This window comes from Kogia breviceps, chromosome 4, assembly GCF_026419965.1.
Source record: "Kogia breviceps isolate mKogBre1 chromosome 4, mKogBre1 haplotype 1, whole genome shotgun sequence".
Lineage (NCBI taxonomy): Eukaryota > Metazoa > Chordata > Mammalia > Artiodactyla > Physeteridae > Kogia > Kogia breviceps.
The window spans coordinates 77995539-78017781 of record NC_081313.1 but is presented as its reverse complement, the minus strand read 5'-3'; positions in this window follow the sequence as shown (position 1 = coordinate 78017781).

Sequence of the window (22243 nt, the reverse complement as noted above, 5' to 3'; positions counted from 1 at the left end):
CTGCAATAACCCTAAGAGCTATTAAAAAGTGCTGATGTCTGGCTTCCCCTTGCAGAGAGTCTAATTCAATTGGTATGGGGTCTGGCTTAAGCATCAGGATTTGTAAAAAGCTCCCTAGGTCATTCTCATGTACAGAAAACTTTAAGAATCACTGGTCAAGGAGAGTGGAAGGGTAAATAGACCAGGGCAGTGGTCCTCAATCTTTGGTGTATATCAACCCCAGATAAAGCAGTAAAGCAATACAGAGGGCCAGGCTGCTGAAGTAGGATAGACCCTGAGCCCTTGTATGTGCCAAGTTTCCCAGCTGGCTCTGACAAACACCAACATTTAACAGCCACTGGACCAGGAAACTGTATATAATTATCGGCAGCTTTCAGGGCCTCTGAAGTTTTGGGGGATCTCCCTTGGGTTCTGTTTTTTATGACTTAGAACACTGATACAAGCATCTGTGTGGTTATTGTATTACCTTCCTATTTTATCACCTAATATGTATCTAGAACTGATCCTTCCAGGGATTAAATCATGCCCTGATTGTTTGCTAGCCTAGTACTGCTAAGAACATTTTTTTTTAATATGGGATCTTTAAGGAAAAAAAAATTCAAAGATTTAAAATTATGTATTCATACAATTTCTCTCCCTCTGTTCTCAGAATGTACATGAAAATTTGCATGTGCAAATATATTCAGATTCATAGACAGAGCCAGCGTTTTAGGCTCTAAGACTGTTAGTTCTTAGACATGATCTAAGCTAATTGTCATTTTCAGTTGAGGAAAGGGAAGACTAGAAGGAGTGTGTGAGTACCCCAAGGTCACACAGAGAATGACACAGTATGAACAATAATTCTGATAATCTTTAAAAGTTTGAGTAGATAAACCTGTCACAACAGCCTAAACTATGTGGGTTAATTATAAGGATAAATTAGTCCAATAAAAGAACCAAGTTTACAGGTAATATATTTACTGATGTGCATATAATTAACAACTTGCAACATAATTAGACCCAAATGGTGAGGAGTTTGAATAAATGACTATAATTACTGTTACTTTTGCACTGATATCCTCATTTTTATCAAATATTCTAGCTCCCGTTTAATTCTGTATTATATACAATCAGCACGAGCTTGGTTTTTCCCCAGTAACATCCATAGTTTGTCCTATGAAACATACATGCCATTCTGTAGACAAGTTTGTAAACTTTGAGCAGTAGAAGACTTAGCACCCCAGCGCATCTGGGAAGAGGCTCAGATACAATTGTCTTTGTCCCATTTGCTCTCTCTGACACCTCTGGCTCTCTTCCCTGATCCTCAAAGCTGCGGTATCTGAGCTTCCTTACAAGATCGAAGACGAGTACTTGGAAATAAACAAACCTAGCTTCCACAGTGTTTGGATCAATAGACCTTTTAAAATGTTTGAGCAATTCTCTCCAAAGGAGGTAGAGAGTGGCAGCAGCCATGCTGGACAGAATTCTGAAAATAAGGTTTATGTTTTTCACACTCCCTTGCCCTCCACTCCACCTGTGACCCCCTCAGTGTCTCCCAACAAGCACCCGGTGCCCTTGAACTGCCCTCTGGTTGCTTGGTGTTCCCCCACTGGAACTCTTCTACCAGGCCCACCCTCTAAAATTTTTTCCCACATCTCTCAGAGACTTGAGTATCTGATAGATTTATATTTAGATTCATACATGTTAATAGCACATTAATAGACGACCACATTATTTTAGGTTCTTTTTATTGCCCACATGGAAAAACTGGTTGTGACTAGCCTAAACAAAGAAAAAAATTTAATGAAAGAAAAATGGATGGGAGGGAGAGGCGTCTCGGAGAATTTAAGAAAGAATCGCATCACTTAGCCCTGGGAAATGAAGAAAACAGGGCAGGAAGTGTACTTGAATCTTATCCAAGGGACTGACATTAAAGTGATTCATCTCCATGGCTGTGTTGGAGTTGGTTCATAGTGGCTTGGGAAAACCAGTTGTTAAATTTGCTGGAGTTTTGCAAACCAAATGATATTACATTAGTACTTTGAAATTGGCCATGATGTATTTACACCAAGGAAATTGGCAGATGCTACAAAAAGCATTACCAGCATACTACCACTCAGCTCTAACTTTGTTCCAAACTTCAAATTCCAAAGAGCTGTATTGGAATGATGCAGTTGATGTGTCCCTTTCTGTGTTAATTATGTATGGCCAAGAGAACAGGTTTATGATATACAGACATAGCAAACTGTATATCAATGGTGCCCTCAGGAAAGGGGATCTTTATGAACTGGGCAGCCACCCAAGGGCTTTCTGCACAGTTGCTATCACTTTGCAGATAATATATTTGCTTCTTAAACAGGCTTAAGCAATTAAGAAGTTAGGAAATAGGACATGTGCCCTTACTGGGAGAGAATTTATGTACCTAGCCATGACTGTGATGAATGCTACAGCCACTCCAGTGGGTCACAACTGACTGCACGTTGTAATCACCTGGGACCTTTAAAAATAGACCAATTCCTGGGCCCCATCAGACCGATTCTGCTTTAACTGAGTGTCAGTATGTTTTAAAACGCCTAAGCATGGTGATTATAGTTAACAGTATTGTTCTGTATGTTTGAAAATCGCTAAAAGAGTAGATCTTGTGTTCTCATAGCAAGAAAAATAAATTTGTAACTATACGTGGTGATGGATGTTAACTAAATCATTTCACAATACATACATGTATCAAAGCACTATCTTCTACACCTAAAACTAATACAATATTGCATGTCAATTATATCTCAATTTAAAAAAAGAAGAAAGCATCTCATATAATTTCAATTGCAGCCAGGATTGAGAACAACTGAGGTTATGAGCTGACATCATTAAGGGCCTTAGGGAAGTAAAATCTTTACATGATTGTCACTTGCTTCTAAATCAGAACTGTTATCTATAGACTTTTACACCACAACATATGGCAGACTTAAATTTTACATGATGTCACAGATTCTGAAATGGTTCCTGATTCATTGCGGAACAGGAGGAAAGAGTGAAAATAAAGCAATTGACATGCCCTCCAGGGTCAGGAACAACCTCACTCCCTGAGGAGTGAGAAAGCGTATAATTTGGGGCTGATAAACTGAAAAGTGATGGGTCTAGGAACTTGACAATGAGGTGTTAGGCACACTGCTGGGGTTAATAAATCACGTAGTCCCTATATATGAATTTTTAAAGTTTTGAGGCAGGCAGATAGTACAGATCAGGAAGTTTTCACTCTTGGAAAGATAGGGGTTTTAGGAATGCCTAAAAGCAGCATTTACTCAATTATTGATTCCACTCTTTCTTTCATCCAGCGATTATTTATAGAGCAAATATTATATGCAAGATGCTGTGTTAGACCCTGGTAAACGTAGCATCTGATCCTGCTGAGTTTCCATTTTAGCAGAAGCAGCAAGAAATAAACAAATTTTTACACAATTAAGCATTTAATTACAACTGTAAACAATGTTATGAAAGAAAATGACAGATTTTATGAAACCATGAGCAGGAAGATCTGAGACCTGAGACCTATTCTGGGAAGTCAGGTAAGGTCAGGGGAGCCTTCTGGAAGTGATGTTTGAGCTAAGATCTGAATATTTGTGGGACGTATTAAGGAAAGTTGAGAATGGAGATTGTTTCTAGAAGGTAAAATAGCCTGTGGAAAGGGCTATTTGGCTGAAAGGGGGTAATGTATATGAAGAACTGCATTCTTTCAGTCCAGTGAACCTGTTGGGCAGGAGTAAGGGTGAAAATAAGACTGGTGAAGAAGGCTGGAAAATGATAATGCAGGGCCACATAGACCATGTTGATATACATCCCAAAGGTAATGAAAAACAATGAAAGGGTTTTAAGAATAATGTTGTATAATAAAGGATTTGGCTGGTCTTTGTCCCTGGTTCTTGGGAGAGAACCTCTAAATCGTTGGGCTTCCATGATTAATAGGACTGTCCACCATTATGGTGGACCCCTTGGACCACACCCCCATTTATGCTAATGTGATGACTCAGGATAGGGGCTGCTCACACCAGAAAGACAAATCAAGTGACTAGAGATTTGGGACTTGGAGCCACATGATATTAGCCTAATCTTTGGAGAGAAGCATGGGGCTGGAGATTGACTTCAATCAGCCAGTGACCACATCTATCATGCCTAGGTAATAAGACTCTGATAAAAACTCTGGATGCCCAAAGTTCGGGTAAGTTTTCTGGTTGGTGATACATATCAGTATGCCCAATGGTGAAATATCTTGAGGACACAGAAGCTTTGCATTGGGAACCTCTCAGACCTTGCCCCTGTGTCTCTTCATTTGGCTGTTCCCATGCATCCTTTGCAATAAAACTGTAATCTTAAGTATAGTGCTTTCCTGAGTTCTGTGAGTCACTCTAGAAAATTATCAAAACTGAGGGGTTATGGGAACCCTTGAATTTGTAGACAGTTGGTCAGAAGTATGGGTGGCAGGGAATCCTCAAGCTTGTGACTGATGTCTGGAGTGAGGGAAGTCCCGTGAGAGGTTATATCCTTAACCTGTGAATTGTGTACTAACTCTAGCTAGTTACTATAACAATTGCATTGCAGATAGGTGTGTGTGTGTGTGTGTGTGTGTGTGTGTGTATTATGGCAAGTGGTTTGCTCAATTCTTCCATGTTGCTATTTTGGGCTCAAACTTAGTTCTGTCACTTTCTCTTAGAAACCTTTCCAACTCTTCAAGGCAGAGTTTGTAGCTCCTTACTGTACTAGTGTTCCCAAAGTCTTTCATTCTTTTCTTTGTTCTGATGTTTATCCAATGTATGTTGGTTCACATGGCTCATTTGACTGAGAGCTTCTTGAGGGCAGGGAGCTTGTCAGATCCTCAGGTCCCATCCTAGGCCCTGAATGAATGAATGTTAAGGTGGAGGCAATACAGGCAAAGTCCTGCTCATTGAACTTGAGCAGTTTTTATGGCTTCTTACATGACTTGAAACTGTTGTCCTGGATGGACTTTGGGAGGAAATATCTGGATAGCAGTAAGGAAGTAAAACTATAATACTGGGCAACTTTATGCCACAATAAAAGAATAAAAAGAATTCAGTAATTTGAATAAAGATTTCAAATTGCAAGGCAAGAACTACTATATTATTAACATATACATATGGATAAATCTATACCACTGAATCACTGTTTCTCAAAACTGGGGAGAAAGAGGGCCTAGATGAAAGTATGCTTCCCAAGTTGCAATCCTTGGACTACTGACATCAGAATCCCCCTTGCAGTCATGACAACCCACTTAACAATCCAGATGTTTGTAGACATTCACAGCTCACTACTGGTCTACCAGTGTTTTGCTGCTTTGTCTAATAATTTTGAAAAACTGTGTACCCTCCCAACATTTAAAACATTTAAATTTATATCTAAATTTTAAATATTTAAAATACTTAGATACTTTCAATAGTTGAAAATGATGTAATTTCTGGTATGTTGTAAATATTGACATCTACAGCCCTTATATTACATTTTAAAATTCATCCAGTGTAATATGAATATCACAAGGATTTGATACTTATCATATCTATAGTAAAAAGATGAACATCTTCTTTTTTAATAGTTCAAAATTTCTCCTTCCTCCCCACTTCACTTATTCTCCAGAATTTTAACCTAATATATTTTGTGATTGACAGTATTTACCCAATCATGATTTTCTGAAACAAAAATATGTATATTAATGGAAATGTAAATGAAAATTTAATTTCCAGTAATCTTAAAATTTAAGTATGTTTTAAATCTCTAGTTTTCATTATCTTTACAATCATTATTGGTACTCAGTTGATCAAAACAACATAAATATTGACAATTTTTGGACAACTGACAAAACAAAATTTGACAATTAAATTATTTAACATTATGTATTTATTAAGGAGATGAATGAGTCTTACTTTTCAAACAATGCATCAATGCATCTGTGTATGACTATTGCTAGAATGAGTCAGGATTCAGTGTCAGTTTTATTCCTACTTTAGATTATTTTTCATTTAAGTTCTGAGAAACTTTGTTCATGTAAGTTAGTTGAGAATGTAATGAGTTTTGTTCTGGTAATGTCACTCAATTCTTTGAACTCCTTGCCACTTACATGCCAAAAATCACACAGAGATCTATCATTAAGAAGTATTTTAAATTACCTATTAATTAGTTATTCCTTTAACTTTGTTGAAAGCAAAGATCTTGAAGTCATTTAGAAATGAAAAAGGATTTGTTACTCAGTCATTAGAGACATTCATTGTCTCAATATCAACAAAAATGTTTCACATTTTTCTTTATTTGCGTCATGGAGGTTTTCTCAATTTAGGAATTACATCGTAGTAAGATTAGCCATGGCGAGAGTTTGGCCTTTCTTTGTAAAGTAAAGCAAAGGTGGAAAGGAGATCTTGTATGACCTCTAAATCTCAGGAGGTTCTCAGATACTGTTGAGATATGTAAGAAGTTGAGGTTCTGGACACTGATCCCCTGAGAGCCATCTGTCTGCCTGGGTATCCCTTGTGTTCCCAGAGGCCTGATTAATCCTTTTGAAGACCCTGACCTAGCTGATGAGGTTTGTGGTAACTAATGGGGATGGGTCTTTCCTTACCACTACTGCTGCTTTGGGAGGATTTATTTATGTTTTTACAACTGTCATAGTGCAGTTTAAAACATGGTTATACAGGAAAAGAGCACACTATAAACTTTGACTTTAAAATCATATACATATAGATGCCAAATAATAAAATAATTAGCAATAAAATTTTTTAAAGCACCTGGTTTCTTTTTCACATGATTTCATACTAATAAAATGGAAAATCTTTTTATTGTTAAAAGATATATGGTAGGAAATTCTGACCATAGGGATTAGTATTTGAGCTTCTATTTGACTTTCATTTGTGTCTTTCAAGATCCCTGTAGTGATTCATACCATTTAATGGGGGAAAAGTCCTGTCTTCAGTGCCCTCAGGGAACTTGATAGGTCCCTGAGGACCCCATCATGTGGCAAGAATCATTCAACAAGCCCCAAAGCAGTTCCAAAGCAGCTTTTGTAATAACCTACTTGACAACTCCAGTTACCTTTGAGCCTTCTGGGATAGTCAACAGAAGGGTTTCGCCTTTCTCAACAGGCAATGTCATAATTTTACCTTAAGCCACAGACAATGCCATAGTGTTACCTTTTTCACTGATATCAAAGCAAACTTCTTAACAGCCTGGACACTCCTAACAGCTTCACAGTATTCCTTAAGATCTGGAAGTGTTCAACATACAGCAATTAATAAAAGCCCCTATTCCAGTGGTTCCAAACTGGTTGTATGCTTAAGAATCATGTGAGGTGCTTCTTTAACATGTAAATTTAAAAGTTTGAGTGAGAGGAATAAATTAGGAGTTTGGGATAAACAGATACACACTACTATATATAAAATCAACAACAAGGACATACTGTGTAGCACAGGGAACTATATTCGGTATCTTGTAATAACCAATAATGGAAAAGAATCCAAAAACTGAATAATTTTCCTGTACATTTGAAACTAACACAACATTGTAAATCAACTGTACGTCAAAGTAAATAAATAAACAAACAAATAAATAAAAGTCCCTAAATCAGACTTTGATTCAGTTGATTTGAAAAACTGCATATTACTAGGTAATTATTATCTCATGTTTCTTGGCATTATCAGCGTTGTATCTCAAAGCAAAATATTAGATAGAAAAGGATCTCCATTAGATGACTTATACAGTGTGGGTTAAACACAATACAGCAATGCTTGAGTAATAACAGTGAAAAAGAAAAAATTACTCCTTCACACAGCATTAAACACTTCCAGTGATCACATCTCCAGGTCTATTCTCAATGTTCTTTACAGAAGAACATCAGCAAATTGCAGTTACTAATTTTCATTGATTTTATTTTTATTATATTCCTAAATCTTTCTTTATTTTTCTTCAAGTAGTTCATTTTGCTGTGTACCAGGCAAAATGTGAAAGTTCTGTCTCAATGGAAGTTTATATTCATCAAACCCTGGACTGCTCTTACCATACCACAGTTTAGCAACTAATTTAAAATTCCTTAAATTGGACATGGTCTGATAACTGTGTTGAAATAAAAGAAGGATCAACATTAATGGTATGCCCACTATCCACAGCACTCCTTATTACTGGGGTTATTATTTCCATTCTACAGACAAGAAAACCCAGGCTAGAAAGCTCAATGGACTCTCACAGATAGAAAGTGGCAGCACTGGAGTAGGAACCCAGTCTGTTGACTGCAAACCCATGAGTTAAGCAGGTTTGTCAAAGTAAGCAAAATTAACAACATGTTAATTTTGCTTGCCTTAGAATTTTATATGATTAGTATCACACTATATATAATCTCCTGCTACATGGTTTTTTGCTGAATATTATATTCATGAGATTTATCCATATTGATGCATGCAGCAGTAGTTTATTTTTACTGCTCTATATTGTTCAATTATATGAATATCTCATCTTGTTGATGAACACTTGGATTGTTTCCAGTTTTTAGTCATCACCATACTGCTGTGAATTTCCTGTGCATGTCCCCTGGTACATATTGCTACAGTTTTCTGAAGTTACATACCTGGATGGGGGTGGAGGAATCATAGGGTCTGTACATCTTCTTTTCTAGAGAACATTTAGGGCCTAGGATAATATTATGTTCCTCCAGAGAGGATTTTAATTTCCTTCTATCAAGTGCCATAATTGGCATCCAATTTCAGGGCCTCCTTGAGGACCTGGAGCTGGTCTGCAGTCTTGTGCTATGGCTACTTTCCTTCCAAGTTTATCCTTATTCCTGGGATGCAGCCTCCTAGGGTCTCATCCTACAGTAAGATAGGATTTCCCAGGGTCCCCACCTCTGGATGTCCCCAGACTCCAACTGTTTCAAAATTTGTTTCAAAGTGATCCCAAATGTCCTTCTTCATCATCTTGTTAGCTCTTTGATGCATTTGATAAGATTCCTTTTAGAAACTGTCAAGCATTTTTAGTTATCATTGGGAGAATTGGTCTACTTTACCTAGTCTGTCATTAACAGAGGTAGATATTCCACACTTTCAACCTTACTGAATTTTATTGGCATTAACTATAATGCCAATTTACTGTCCAAACATGTTTTATATACTCACTAATGGTAAACAGCATTTCCACTGATGAAAGAGATTTACTTTCCCATGTGTACCATCTTATACTCTTTTCCTTCTGTGCTCTGGGCATATATTATTTATTCAAAAAATACATATAAAAATCGTGAAAAATAAAAAGAGTGAATCATCATTAATTTAGAAGGCAGTTTGCCCTCAAGGAAACTAAACCACATGTTGCAATTTCTTAACCCTGCTTCCTAGTGTTTAATTTAATATTGAGCTAATTATTATGCCAGCCAGGAAATTTTTTTAATAGACAAAGATGGCTGTGTTCACAGAATCTAAAATGGTTAGTGTTACTGGATTAGAATGTATCAAAAGATCACAGTGATGGGAAAAATTCAATCAGGAAGTCTTAATGTATATCAGAAAAATTACTAGTTCATTTGTTGCTATGGAGAAAATGATGTTTTCAATTCCTGTCCCATTAAGGGCATTCTTGGATTTAGTAAAATTCAAAACATGTCAGCATCCCAGTAGTACTAATGCCGTAGGATGCAATGCTTTAAAGAAACTCATACTGAATTTTGAAAATCCTTTGTATTTTATTTAATGTCCAAAAAACCCCCAAGGAATTTCATTTTAGGGCAATAGTATCTGTTCACGTGTATAAGTTATTGGGATGAGATCCCAGGGAACTGCAGAGTTTGTTTAAAGCCATGAAAGAGCAGAATTAAAATGTCATGAAGAAGAATACTAAGTTAATTTTGATTGCCAATGAGTGAGTAATTTCTTAAAATCTAGATTATTTTGAAGGTTATTGGTCTTTCCCTCCCAGGTGTCTAGAGTTGTTGAAATGTAACATGTTCAAAACTAGGACAGATTCCCATTCATACAGGATGATGTCAGTATGACTCTCCTCTCACACAGAAGGATGGCTTTGAAAGTCTCTTGCTCTCTCTTTACCCTGATGATTCTGTAATTACGATCCAAATGGCCCTTCAAAAATGATAAGTGCACCACTGTATTGGGTATGTGGTACCCAGTTACTGCTTAATTGGAGAATCTGCCTATAATGAATAAACATTTTTAAATGAATTACTAATGTCATCAACTCTCATTTAATTTTTCTCCTAATACATATTTATTTTTTATAAATTTATAAATTTATTTATTTATTTATTTTTGGCTGCATTGGGTCTTCATTGCTGCGTGCTGGCTTTCTCTAGTTGTGGTGAGTGGGGCTACTTTTCGTTGTGGTGCATGGGCTTTTCATTGCAGTGGCTTCTGTTTGTTGGGGAGCACGGGCTTTAGGTGCTCAGGCCTCAATAATTGTGGCTTGTGGGCTCTAGAGCGCAGGCTCAGTAGTTGTGGTGCATGGGCTCAGTTGCTCTGTGGCATGCAGGATCTTCCCGGACCAGGGCTTGAACCTGTGTCCCTTGCATTGGTAGGTTTCTTAACCACTGTGCCACCAGGGAAGTCCCTCCTAATACATATTTAAATAAGTAATATTTAAAATTGAGAATTTAATATTGAAAAGACTAACACATGATAAGTATCCAATAAATGTTTGTATTATTATTATCACTAATAATACATTTATACTGAATCTAGAGCCTTTTATATTCTTAGTAATCCATTTGAATTCAATAGTTTATTATAAACTTTTAAAATGTATCAATATTTATATTGTAGTTATAATTAAAATGTAATGATCCATAAAAGATGTATAAATTAGATCATCTCAATAGATGCAAAAAAAAAGTGTTTGACAAAATACAGCATCATTTTATGACAAAAAACCCTCAGCAAGTTTGGTATAGAAGGAACATACAATACCTCAGTATAATTAAAGCCACATATAACAAACCCATGTCATACTCAATGGCTCAATGGTGAAAAGTTGAAAGCTGTTCCTCTAAGATCAGGAATAAGGCAAGGGTGCCCACTCTCACCAGTCTTATTCAACATAGTACTGGAAATCTGAGCTAGAGAAATCAGGCAAGATAAAGAAATAAAAGACATCCAGATTGGAAAGGAAGAACTAAAATTGTCTTTACACATGAAATGACCTTATATTTAGAAAAGATTAAAGGCTCCACCAAAAAACTGTTAGAATTAATCAATGAGCTTAGTAAAGTTACAGGATATAAAATCAACATACAGCAGTCATTGTGTTCTATACACTAGCAAATAAATATCTGAAAAATGAAGAAAGAAAGCAATCCCCTTCACAATAACATCAAAAAGAATAAAATCCTTAGGATTAAATTTAACCAAGGAAGTGAAAGATGTGTAAACTGAAAACTATAAGACTTTGATGAAAGTAATTGAAAAATACACAAACAAATAGGAATATATTTTATGTTCATGGATTGGAAGAGTTAATATTGTTAAAATGTCCAGACTACCCAGAGCCATCTATAAATTCAATAAATCCCTATCAAAATTCCCATGGCATTTTTCACAGAAGTAGAAAAAAACAATCCTCAAATTTGTATGAAACCTCAAAAGACCTGAAATAGCCAAGGCAATCCAGAAAAAAGAAGAACAAAGCTGGAGGTATCACACTTCCTGATTTCAAACTATATTACCAAACTGTAGTAATCAAAACAGTATGGTACTGGCATAAAAATAGACACATAGACCAATGGAACAGAATCAAGAGCCCAGAAATAAATCCCCACATATATGGCCAACTAATATTTGACAAGAGAATCAAGAGTACTCAATGGTGAAAGAATAGTCTGTTCAGTAAATGATGTTGGAAAAACTGGGTCATCACATGCAGAAAAGTGAAATTGGACTACTATCTTATATCATTCACAAAAATTAACTCGAGGTGGATTAAAGACTTAAAGGTAAGACCGGAAACAGCAGAAGAAACTCTACTGTTCAAGAAACCAGAAACTCCTAGAAGAAAACATAGGAAAAAAGCTCCTTGACATGGGTCTTGGCAATGATTTTGTTTTTTTAATGTGACACCAAAGCACAAGCAACAAAAGCAAAAATCAATAATTGGGACTACATCAAACTAAAAAGCTTCTGCAAAGCAAAAGAAACAATTAACAAAATGAAGAGACAACCTATAGAATGGAAAAAAATTTGCAAACCATATACCTGATAAGGGGTTAATATCCAAAAGATATAAAATACTCACAGAACTCAATAACAACAACAGCAAGACAATCTGATTATAAAAATGAACCAAAGAACTACATTGACATTTTTCCAAAGAAGACATACAGATGGCCAACATGTACATGAAAAGATGCCCAAAACCACTAATGTTGACTTGAAACAAATAGACTGCCAAATATTTCTCCAGCAAAGATGGATTTATTCTGTATTCTTGGAGAATTGCAATTCAGTGTCTGTAATCATGGTGAGACACAGAATTGTGATTACAGTTAACAGTACTGTATTATATACTTGCAAGTTGCTAAGAGAGTACTAATCTTAAATGTTTTCATTACAAAAACAAAATAGGAATTATGTGATGAGATGGAAGTGTTAGCCGATATTGTGGTGGTAATCATTTTTTTAAATATATAAATTTATCACATCAACATGTTATACACCTTAACTTACACAAATTCGTATGTCAATTATATCTCAATAACAAAAAATATCCATAAATTAAAGGCTTGACCCTGTTATAGATAGAAAATAAAAAACTACCTGGGGTTAGACATCACAAAAGGCAGGAGAGATCATGTCTATTTTCAATGGTTCTGTTCTTTGTGTGTTTAATAGAAAATTTTTAGTTTTATATAAATGCTAGGAGAATTTCAGGCTAAAATTTAAAATAATTTACAAGTTGAGTGTGGTTCATTTCTAATAGGCTTAATTTATCACAGTAGCTTTAAATAGGTTAGTCTGTGAATTAAAAACTCTTACTTGGAAAATAATTATGAAACCTAATAAAGTTGACTTTAAATTGGCCCAGTAGAAAAAAAATAATGGTTACTGTTTCAGAACCCACTACTTTTCTATTACCCTCATGGGGTTTCAACCAATACAGGGGTCTCAGTGTTCTTCAGATAAGCATTTGAGAAGCTCAGTTTCTTTCAGGGGGTGAGTAACATGCAGGGGAGAGAAAGCAGGGGAAAACGTGAGGTGGAGGGGAAAAGTGAAATGCAAACTACTATTAAAAGATGAAAAGTAGCCAATTCCAGAAAACGTTTTTATATTTTTATTCCTTAAACAGAGGGAAGCATTTCAGTTTTATTTTTAACTTCTTTAATCACTTGTCTTCTATCGCCAGTTGACTTTTAAAAAGATATAAAAGAACACTTATCCCTTGCGGCCATGAATTAAGGGACTCACTAGAACTACTCCAAGTCTGCAGTTTCATCCAATACTGTCTTCCCCTGCCTGTGCTTTATTAAAATCCAAGCAAAAACACAGGAAAGATCTATTTTGGAAGGTGTGAATTAGAGCTGGGTTAGAGGGAGGTCTCACATCCCAAAATGCTTGGCAATTTTAAATGTTAACATTGTGACACTAGTTTTTTTATTCTATCCCCTCCCCTCTTCAAACTGCCTCATAAATACCATGGCTGTTTGAGCCTTGTGGGAATAGAGGCAGGGATTATTTTTATAGCTACACCTGTACCAATAAGTATATCTAATAAACCTTTCTATAACCAATTTATTTCAACTTCAGGGTACAGTTTTCTCTACAGTTAGAGAAATTGACCTATCTCTAATGACCAATTAATCTTAAAATCAGGGTGAGAAAATTAAGGGGATGTGGTGAGCCAGAGGTCCTCCTGGAGAAGAAAAACCACACATTCAAGGCAGAGGTCAAAAATTTCAGATACTTTCAAGGGTCCAGTGGGTAATAGGATTATGTGAAACTACTGCAGTAAAATTGTTAGAAAATGATGTGCTGGCCAACAGGAGAATGCATAGCCAATTCACATGAGTAAAAACACCCCACTGGCTGAACTGAGTGGCTACATTTACTCCACCACAATTCCCATTTGGGATCCTTCTTTTAAAGAGGTCCTATACAAAAGGGATTAAAAGGAATAGGGTTTATTTGACTGGAGTAAAGATCCTTGAGTTTTATTTACTTCTTTTTGCTTTTCCTAAATAGATATTAAAAAATAAATAACACTTAGGGAAAAGCCAGGCCAGTGAATAGACAGGAGTAATTAGCAATTTATTTGAAGTTTCCTAAAGATCTCCCTGCTTAAACTCTTTCTTATTGGTTTGCCACAGCACCTAGTGGATTGGTAATGTCACTAGGCTCAATGCAGCCGCGTTGAGGGAGTGGGGCAAGTAGGGTAGGAGGTCAGTTTCTCCCAGGAACTTCAAGAGCACAAATATGACTTTGGCAGATATTTAGCTATAATGTAGCTGACAGCCTACAGCAAGGTCATAAGAAAGGTGAAAAGGGGTCAGGTTTTTTTGGAGCATTTCAAAAGAAATTAAAATCTCCAGCGTGCCATGAACACCAAGAGCATTACAACGCAGGAGGTATGAGGGCTGGGAATGAAGGAAGGCCAGGTGGCTTGTGGTAGGGTATACGTGACATATCAAATAACTAAACTAATGTTATTGAGCATCTGTTCTATGTCATGTGCTGTGTTTGGTGCTGGGGATATGAAGATCAATAAGCTATGGCTCCATCCAGCAGGTAAGACAGACTCGTAGCTAACTATACAATATTTCATCAACTCTATGACTCATATTTTCTCATATTTAAAATGCCTTTTAAATTAATGGCATCTTGCAATTTTCGTGGCAGTGGTTTTTTTCATCCTACTAGAGTGATAGATAAAATAACTGTGTGTGTTCTAACAGAAGAAATACAGTAAATAGATTGTGGCATATTACTACCAGGTAGGAAGAACAATAGTTAAAATTTATTGTGTAGATAATAGTGAACTATTGAAAGCTTTTAATCAGGGGAATAACATTGAAATCTCTCTATTCATTCTTCCCTTCCTCTTGCTTTCTCTCTCTTATTCAATAAACATTTATGAAGTACATTCTATAGGGCAAGCTCTCTGTTAGATCCCAGGAATTCAATGGCAAAAAAGAGATATAACCATTAATCAATTGTATCTAATTGACATTTATAGAATAACTCATCCAACGACAGCAGAATACACATTCTTCTCCAGCTCACATGGAATATTTGACAAGATAGACCACAGTCTGGGCCATAAAACATACCTACCAAATTTAGAAGAATAAATGTCATACAAAGTAGGCTTCAGAACACAATGGGATTAAACTAGAAATTAAAAACAGAAAGATAGCTGAAAATCTCCAAATATTTGAAGACCAAATAACCCACTTCCAAATAACACGTAAGTCAAAGAAGATGTCTCAAGAGAAATTTAAAAGTATTTTGACCTAAATGAAATGAAAATACAACCTATGAAAATTTGTGGAATGCAGTGAAAACAGTGCTTAGAAAAAAAGAGACATAAGTTCTAGCCTCACGGAATTTACAAGCTAGCTGAAGAGACTGAGCAAAGACTAAGGAAATAGAAAACATTTGTGTGTGTGTGTGTGTGTGTGTGTGTGTGTGTGTGTGTGTGTGTGTGTGTGTGTTTATTGAAGTATAATTGATTTACAAGGTTGTGTTAATATCTGCTGTACAGCAAAGTGATTCAATTCTACTTATATATACATTCTTTCTAAAACAATATTCTTTTTTTAAGTTAATTTTAATTGGAGTATAGTTGATTTACAATGTTGTTAGTTTCTGCTGTACGGCAAAGTGAATCAGTTATACATATACATATACCCAGTCTTATTTAGATTCTATTCCCATATAGGTCATTACAGAATATTGAGTAGAGTTCCCTGTGCTATACAGTACGTTCTTATTACAAAAAATATTCTTTTCCATTATGGTTTATCATAGGATACTGAATATGGTATTCTATAATACTATAGGACCTTGTTGTTTATTCATTGCATATATAATAGCTTATATCTGCTAACCCCAACCTCCCACTCCATTTCTCCCCCAATCCCCTCCCCCTTGGCAACCACAAGTCTGTTCTCTATGTCCGTGAGTCTGTTTCTGTTTTGTAGATAGTTTCATTTGTGTCGTATTTTATTTTTATTTATTTATTTATTTATTTATTTATTTATTTATTTATTTATTTATTTATGGTACATGGGCCTCTCACTGTTGTGGCCTACTCCCATTGTGGAGCACAGGCTCCAGACGTGCAGGCTCAGCAGCCATGGCCCACGGGCCTAGCTGCTCCGCGGCATGTGGGATCTTCCTGGACCAGGGCATGAACCCGTGTCCCCTGCATCGGCAGGCAGACTCTCAACCACTGCACCACCAGGGAAGCCCCGTGTCATATTTTAGATTCCACAAATAAGTAATATCATATGATGTTTGTCTTTCTCTTTCTGACTTACTTCACTTAGTATGATAATCTATAGTTGCATCTATATTGCTGCAAATGGCATTATTTTGTTCTTCTTTATGGCTGATTAGTATTCCATTGTATACATGTCCACATCTTCCTTATTGATTTATCTGTCAGTGGAAATTTAGGTTGTTTCCATGTCTTGGCTATTGTGAGTAGTGCTGCTGTGAACATAAGGGTGCATGTATCTATTTTGGATTAGAGTTTTGTCTGGATATATACACAGGAGTGGGATTGCTGGATCATATAGTAATTCTTTTTAAAAAAATATTTATTTATTTATTTATTTGGCTGCTCCAGTCTTAGCTGTGGCACACAGGATCTTCACTGCCAGTGCGGGATCTTCATTGCTGCATGCGGGATCTTTTTTTAGTTGCAGCATATGGTATCTTTAGTTGTGGCATGTGAACCCTTAGTTGCGGCATGTGGGATCCAGTTCCCTGACCAGGGATCAAACCCAGGACCCCAGAATTGGGAGCGTAGAGTCCTAGCCACTGGGCCACCAGGGAAGTCCCTGAATCATATGGTAATTCTATTTATAGTTTTCTGAAGAACCTCCATACTGTTTTCCATAGTGGCTGTACCAACTTACATTCCCACAAACAGTGTAGGCGGGTTCCCTTTGCTCCCCATCCTTTCCAGCATTTGTTATTTGTAGAGGTTTTTTTTTTTTGTTTGTTTGTTTGTTTTTTTGTGGTACGCGGGCCTCTCACTGTTGTGGCCTCTCCCGTTGCGGGGCACAGGCTCCGGGCACAGGCTCAGTGGCCATGGCTCACGGGCCCAGCTGCTCCGCGGCATGTGGGACCTTCCCGTACTGGGGCACGAACCCGTGTCCCCTGCATCGGCAGGCGGATTCTCAACCACTGCGCCACCAGGGAAGCCCCCTGTAGAGTTTTTAATGATGGCCATTCTGACCACTGTGGGGTGATATACCTCATTTTAGTTGCGATTTGCATTTCTCTAATAATTAATGATATTGAGCATCTTTTCATGTGCTTATTGGCCATTTGCATTTTTTCTTTGGAGAAATGTCTATTTTAGTCTTCTCATTTTTCGATTGCATTGTTTGTTTATTTGTTGTTGAGTTATACGAGCTGTTTGTACATTTTGGAAATAAAGCCCTTGTCATTTGCATTGTTTGCAAATATTTTCTCCCATTCTGTAGGTTGTGTTTTCATTTTGTTTATGGCTTCTTCTGCTGTGCAAAAGCTTGTAAGTTTGATTAGGTCCCATTCGTTTATTTTTGTTTTTATTTCTATTGCCTTGGGAGACTGATGTAAGAAAACATTGGTATGATTTATGTCAGAAAATGTTCTGCCTATGATCTCTTCTAGGAGTTTTATGGTGTTATGTTTATGTCTTTAAGCCATTTTGAGTTTATTTTTGTGTATGGTGAGATGTTGTATTCTAACTTCATTGATTTACATGTGGCTGTCCAACTTCCCCAACAGCACTTGCTGAAGGGACTCTCTTTTTCCCGTTGCATATTCTTGCCTCCTTTGTCAAAGATTAATTTACCGTAGGTATGTGGGTTTATTTCTGGGCTGTCTATTCTGTTCCATTGATCCATATGTCTGTTTTATATGCCAACACCACACTGTGTTGATGACTGTAGCTTTGTAGTATTGTCTGAAGTCTGGGAGGTTTATGCCTCCTGCTTTGTTCTTTTTGCTCAGAATTGCTTTGGCAATTCTGTGTCTTTTATGGTTCCATATAAATTTTAGAATTATTTGTTCTAGTTCTGTGAAAAATGTCATGGGTAATTTGATAGCAAAAGCATAAAATCTGTAGATTGCTTTGGGTAGTATGGCCATTTTAACTATTAATTTTTCCAATCCAAGAGCATGGGATAGCTTTCCATTTCTTTGAATCATCTTTACTTTCCTTTATTAATTTTTTATAGTTCTCAGAGTATAAACCTTGGTCAGGTTTATTCCTAAGTATTTTATTTTTGGTGGTGCAATTTTGAAAGGTATTGTTTTCTTACATTCCCTTTCTGATATTTCATTGTTAGTGTAAAGAAATTGAACCGATTTCTGTATGTTAACCTCATATCCTGCTACCTTGCTGAATTTGTTTATCAGTTCCAGTAGTTTTTGTGTGGTATCTTGAGGGTTTTCTATATATGGCATCTTGCCATCTGCATAGAATGACAATTTTACCTCTCCCATTCCAATTTGGATACCGTTATTTTCTTTTTCTTGTCTGATTACTATGGCTAGGACTTCCAATACTATTTTGAATAGAAGAGGTGAGAGTGGGCATTCTTTTCCAGATTTTAGTGGGAAGGCTTTCAGCTTTTCACCATTGAGTATCATATTGGCTGTGGCTTTGTCATAAATTGCTTTTATTATGTTGAGGTATGTTCCCACTATACCCACTTTGATGAGAGTTTTATCATAAATGGATGTTGAATTTTGTCAAATGCTTCTTCTGCATCTTTAAGATGATCATGTGTCTTTTATCTTTTCTTTTGTTGATGTGGTGTATCACACTGATTGATTTGCATATGTTGAATAATCCTCATGAACTTGGGATGAATCCCACTTGGTAGTGGTGTATGATCTTATGTGTTGTTGGATTCAGTTTGCTAATATTTTATTGAGAATTTTTGCATTTATATTCATCAAAGATATTGGCCTGTAATTTTCTTTTTTTGGTGGTGTCTTTGTCTGGTTTTGGTATTAGGATGATGGTGGCTTCATAGAATGTCTTTGGGAGCGTTGTCTCCTCTTCAAATTTTTAGAAGGGTTTGAGAAGGATTGGTATAAGTTCTTCTTTGTATATTTGGTAAAATTCACCTGTAAAGCCATCTAGTCCTGGATTTTTGTTTTTAGGGAGTTTTAAAATTACAGATTCTATTTTACCTCTAGCGATGAGTCTGTTAAATTATCCATTTCTTCTTGATTCAATTTTGGTGTCTGTATGTTTCTAGAAACTTGTCCATCTATTCTAGGTTGTTGAATGAATTTGTTGGCATATAATTGTTCATAGTATTCCCTTATGGATTTTTGTATTTCTGCAGTATCAGTTTTTATGTCTCCTTTTTTCATTTCTTATTTTATTTATTTGGGGTCTCTCTCTTTTCTCCTTGGTGAGCCTGGCCAGTGGTCTGTCAGTCTTGTTTACCTTTTCAAAGAACCAGCTTTTGGTTTTATTGATTTTTTTCTATTTTTTAAAGATTTCTATTTTATTTATTCCCTCTCTGATCTTTATTCCTTCCTTCTGCTGACTTTAGGTTTTGTTTGTTCTTCGTTTTCTAATTCTTTTAAGTGGTAGACTAGGTTGTTTATTTGAGATTTTTCTTGTTTTTTGATAAAGGCCTGTATCACTATGAACATCCCTCTAAGAACTGCTTTTGCTGCATCCCACAGATTTTGTATGGTTTTGTTTTCATTGTCATTTGTCTCAAGGTATGTTTTAATTTCCTCTTCGATTTCATCATTTACCCATTGGTTTTTTCATAGCATGTTGTTTAGTCTCCATGTAATCATTTTTTTCTCATTTCTTTTTCTGTAGTTGATTTCTAGTTTCATGCTGTTGTGGTCAGAAAAGATGCTTGAGATAAGTTCTATACTCTTAAATTTGTTGAGGCTTGTTTTGTGCCCTAGCATATGGTCAATCCTAGAGAATGTTCCATGTGCAAGAATGTTCCATGTGAAAAGAATGTCTATTCTGGTTGGCCTTTTTTTTTTTGGATGTAATGTACTGAAAATATCAATTGGGTCTAACTCTTCTATTGTATCATTTAGGATCTCTGTTGCCTTATTGATTTTCTGTCTAGAAGATCTATCCATTGATGTGAATGGAATGTTAAAGTCTCCTACTATTATTGTATTCCTGTCAATTTCTTGCTTTGTATTTGTTTTATGTATTTGGGTGCTCCTATATTAGGTACATATATGTTGGTGAGTGTAAAATCCTCTTCCTGTATTGATCCTTTTATTATTATATAGTATCCTTCTTTTATCTTTCTTTATAGCCATTGTTTTAAAGTCTATTTTGTCTGATATGAGTATTGCAACCCCTGCTTTCTTGTCATTTCCATTTGCATGAAATATCTTTTTCTATCCCCTCACTTTCAATCTATATGTGTCTTTGCCCTAAAGTGGGTCTCTTGTAGGCAGCATATTGTAGGCTCTTGGGTTTTAAAAATTCAGTCTTCCACTCTGTGTCTTTTCATTGGAGCATTTAGTCTGTTGACATTTAAGGTAATTATTATTATTTTTTTTTATTTTTATTTTTTGCGGTACACGGGCCTCTCACTGCTGTGGCCTCTCCCGTTGCGGAGCGCAGGCTCCGGACGCGCAGGCTCGGCGGCCATGGCTCACGGGCCCAGCCGCTCCGCGGCATGTGGGATCCTCCCGGACCGGGACACGAACCCGTGCCCCCTGCATCGGCAGGCGGACTCTCAACCACTGCACCACCAGGGAAGCCCTAAGGTAATTATTGATAGATATGTATTTATTGCCATTTTGAGCCTTGTTTTCCCATTGATTTTATATTTTGTCTTTGTCCCTTTTTTTTTTTCATTTTTCCTTTTGTGGTTTTCTTTTGTATTACATTTATGTTCTCTTCTTTTTGGTTTTTGTGAATCTTTTGTATGTTTTTGATTTGTGGCTATCCTGTCTTCCAAGTATGTTAACCCTATCCTATACCTACTTGCCTTAGACTGGTAGTCATATAGGCTCAAACACATTCTAGAAAATGAAAAAATATATACATTTTCTTACTCTCCTCCTCCACATTTTATGATTTTTGATGTCCTCTTTTACATCCTCACGTTCATTCTTTTGCTATTCATTGTGGTTATCATCACTTTCACAGACATTTCTTTATTTTTTTAAAAAAATCTGTGTACTGGCTTACTTAGGTGATTTGCTTTCCAAGCTTTCCCCATGGAGCTATAGGTTCTCCTCCCTTTCTGGTCTCACAGTAGATTTTCTTTGGCTCCTCCCCATTGCCAGTGAAATCTCTGGGGCTTTCCAGAGTACAAAGCTGGCAATTGTTTGCAGAGTGAAGACAGGTGATTGTGCAGCAGCAGTTGTAAATGAGTCTTTTAAAACATGAAGTTGTTGGGGGAATGGAGGAGGGATGGATTGGGAGTTTGGGATTAGCAGATGCAAACTATTATATATAGAATGGATAAACAACAAGGTCTTACTGTATAGCACAGGGAACTATATTTAATAGCCTGTGATAATCCATAATGGAAAAGAATATGAAAAAGAATAACTGAATCCCTTTGCTGTATAGCAGAAATTAACACAACATTGTAAATCAACTATATTTCAATAAAATTTAAAAAAAGACATGAAGTTGAGGCTGCTTACCTAAAACTGAGTGACATTATCAAAATTACTTAAATCAAATTGGTTGATAAAAATGTAGTTCAGGTTTAGGCTTCAGTGGAATTTAGGTCAACCTCAAACAAAGTATGGGAAGCAAAGACAAAAAAAAAAAAAAAAATCTCATTTTTCCCATGGGACACAAAGAACACTACTTTCCTTCAAGTGACTATTGAAATAGTACATTATAAAATGGAGACTGTGATTTGTTATGACTCTTAAAATTGCATGCAACTGATATCCAACTCAGTCAAACAATCTTAATCTGAAAGGGAAGATTTATTGGAAGGATGCTGGATGGCTCACAGAACTGAGGAAATAACTGCAGAAAGGAGGCCACTCCAGGCCAAAAGGGTGAAATCAGAAAATGTGTATAACAAAGGAATCTCTTA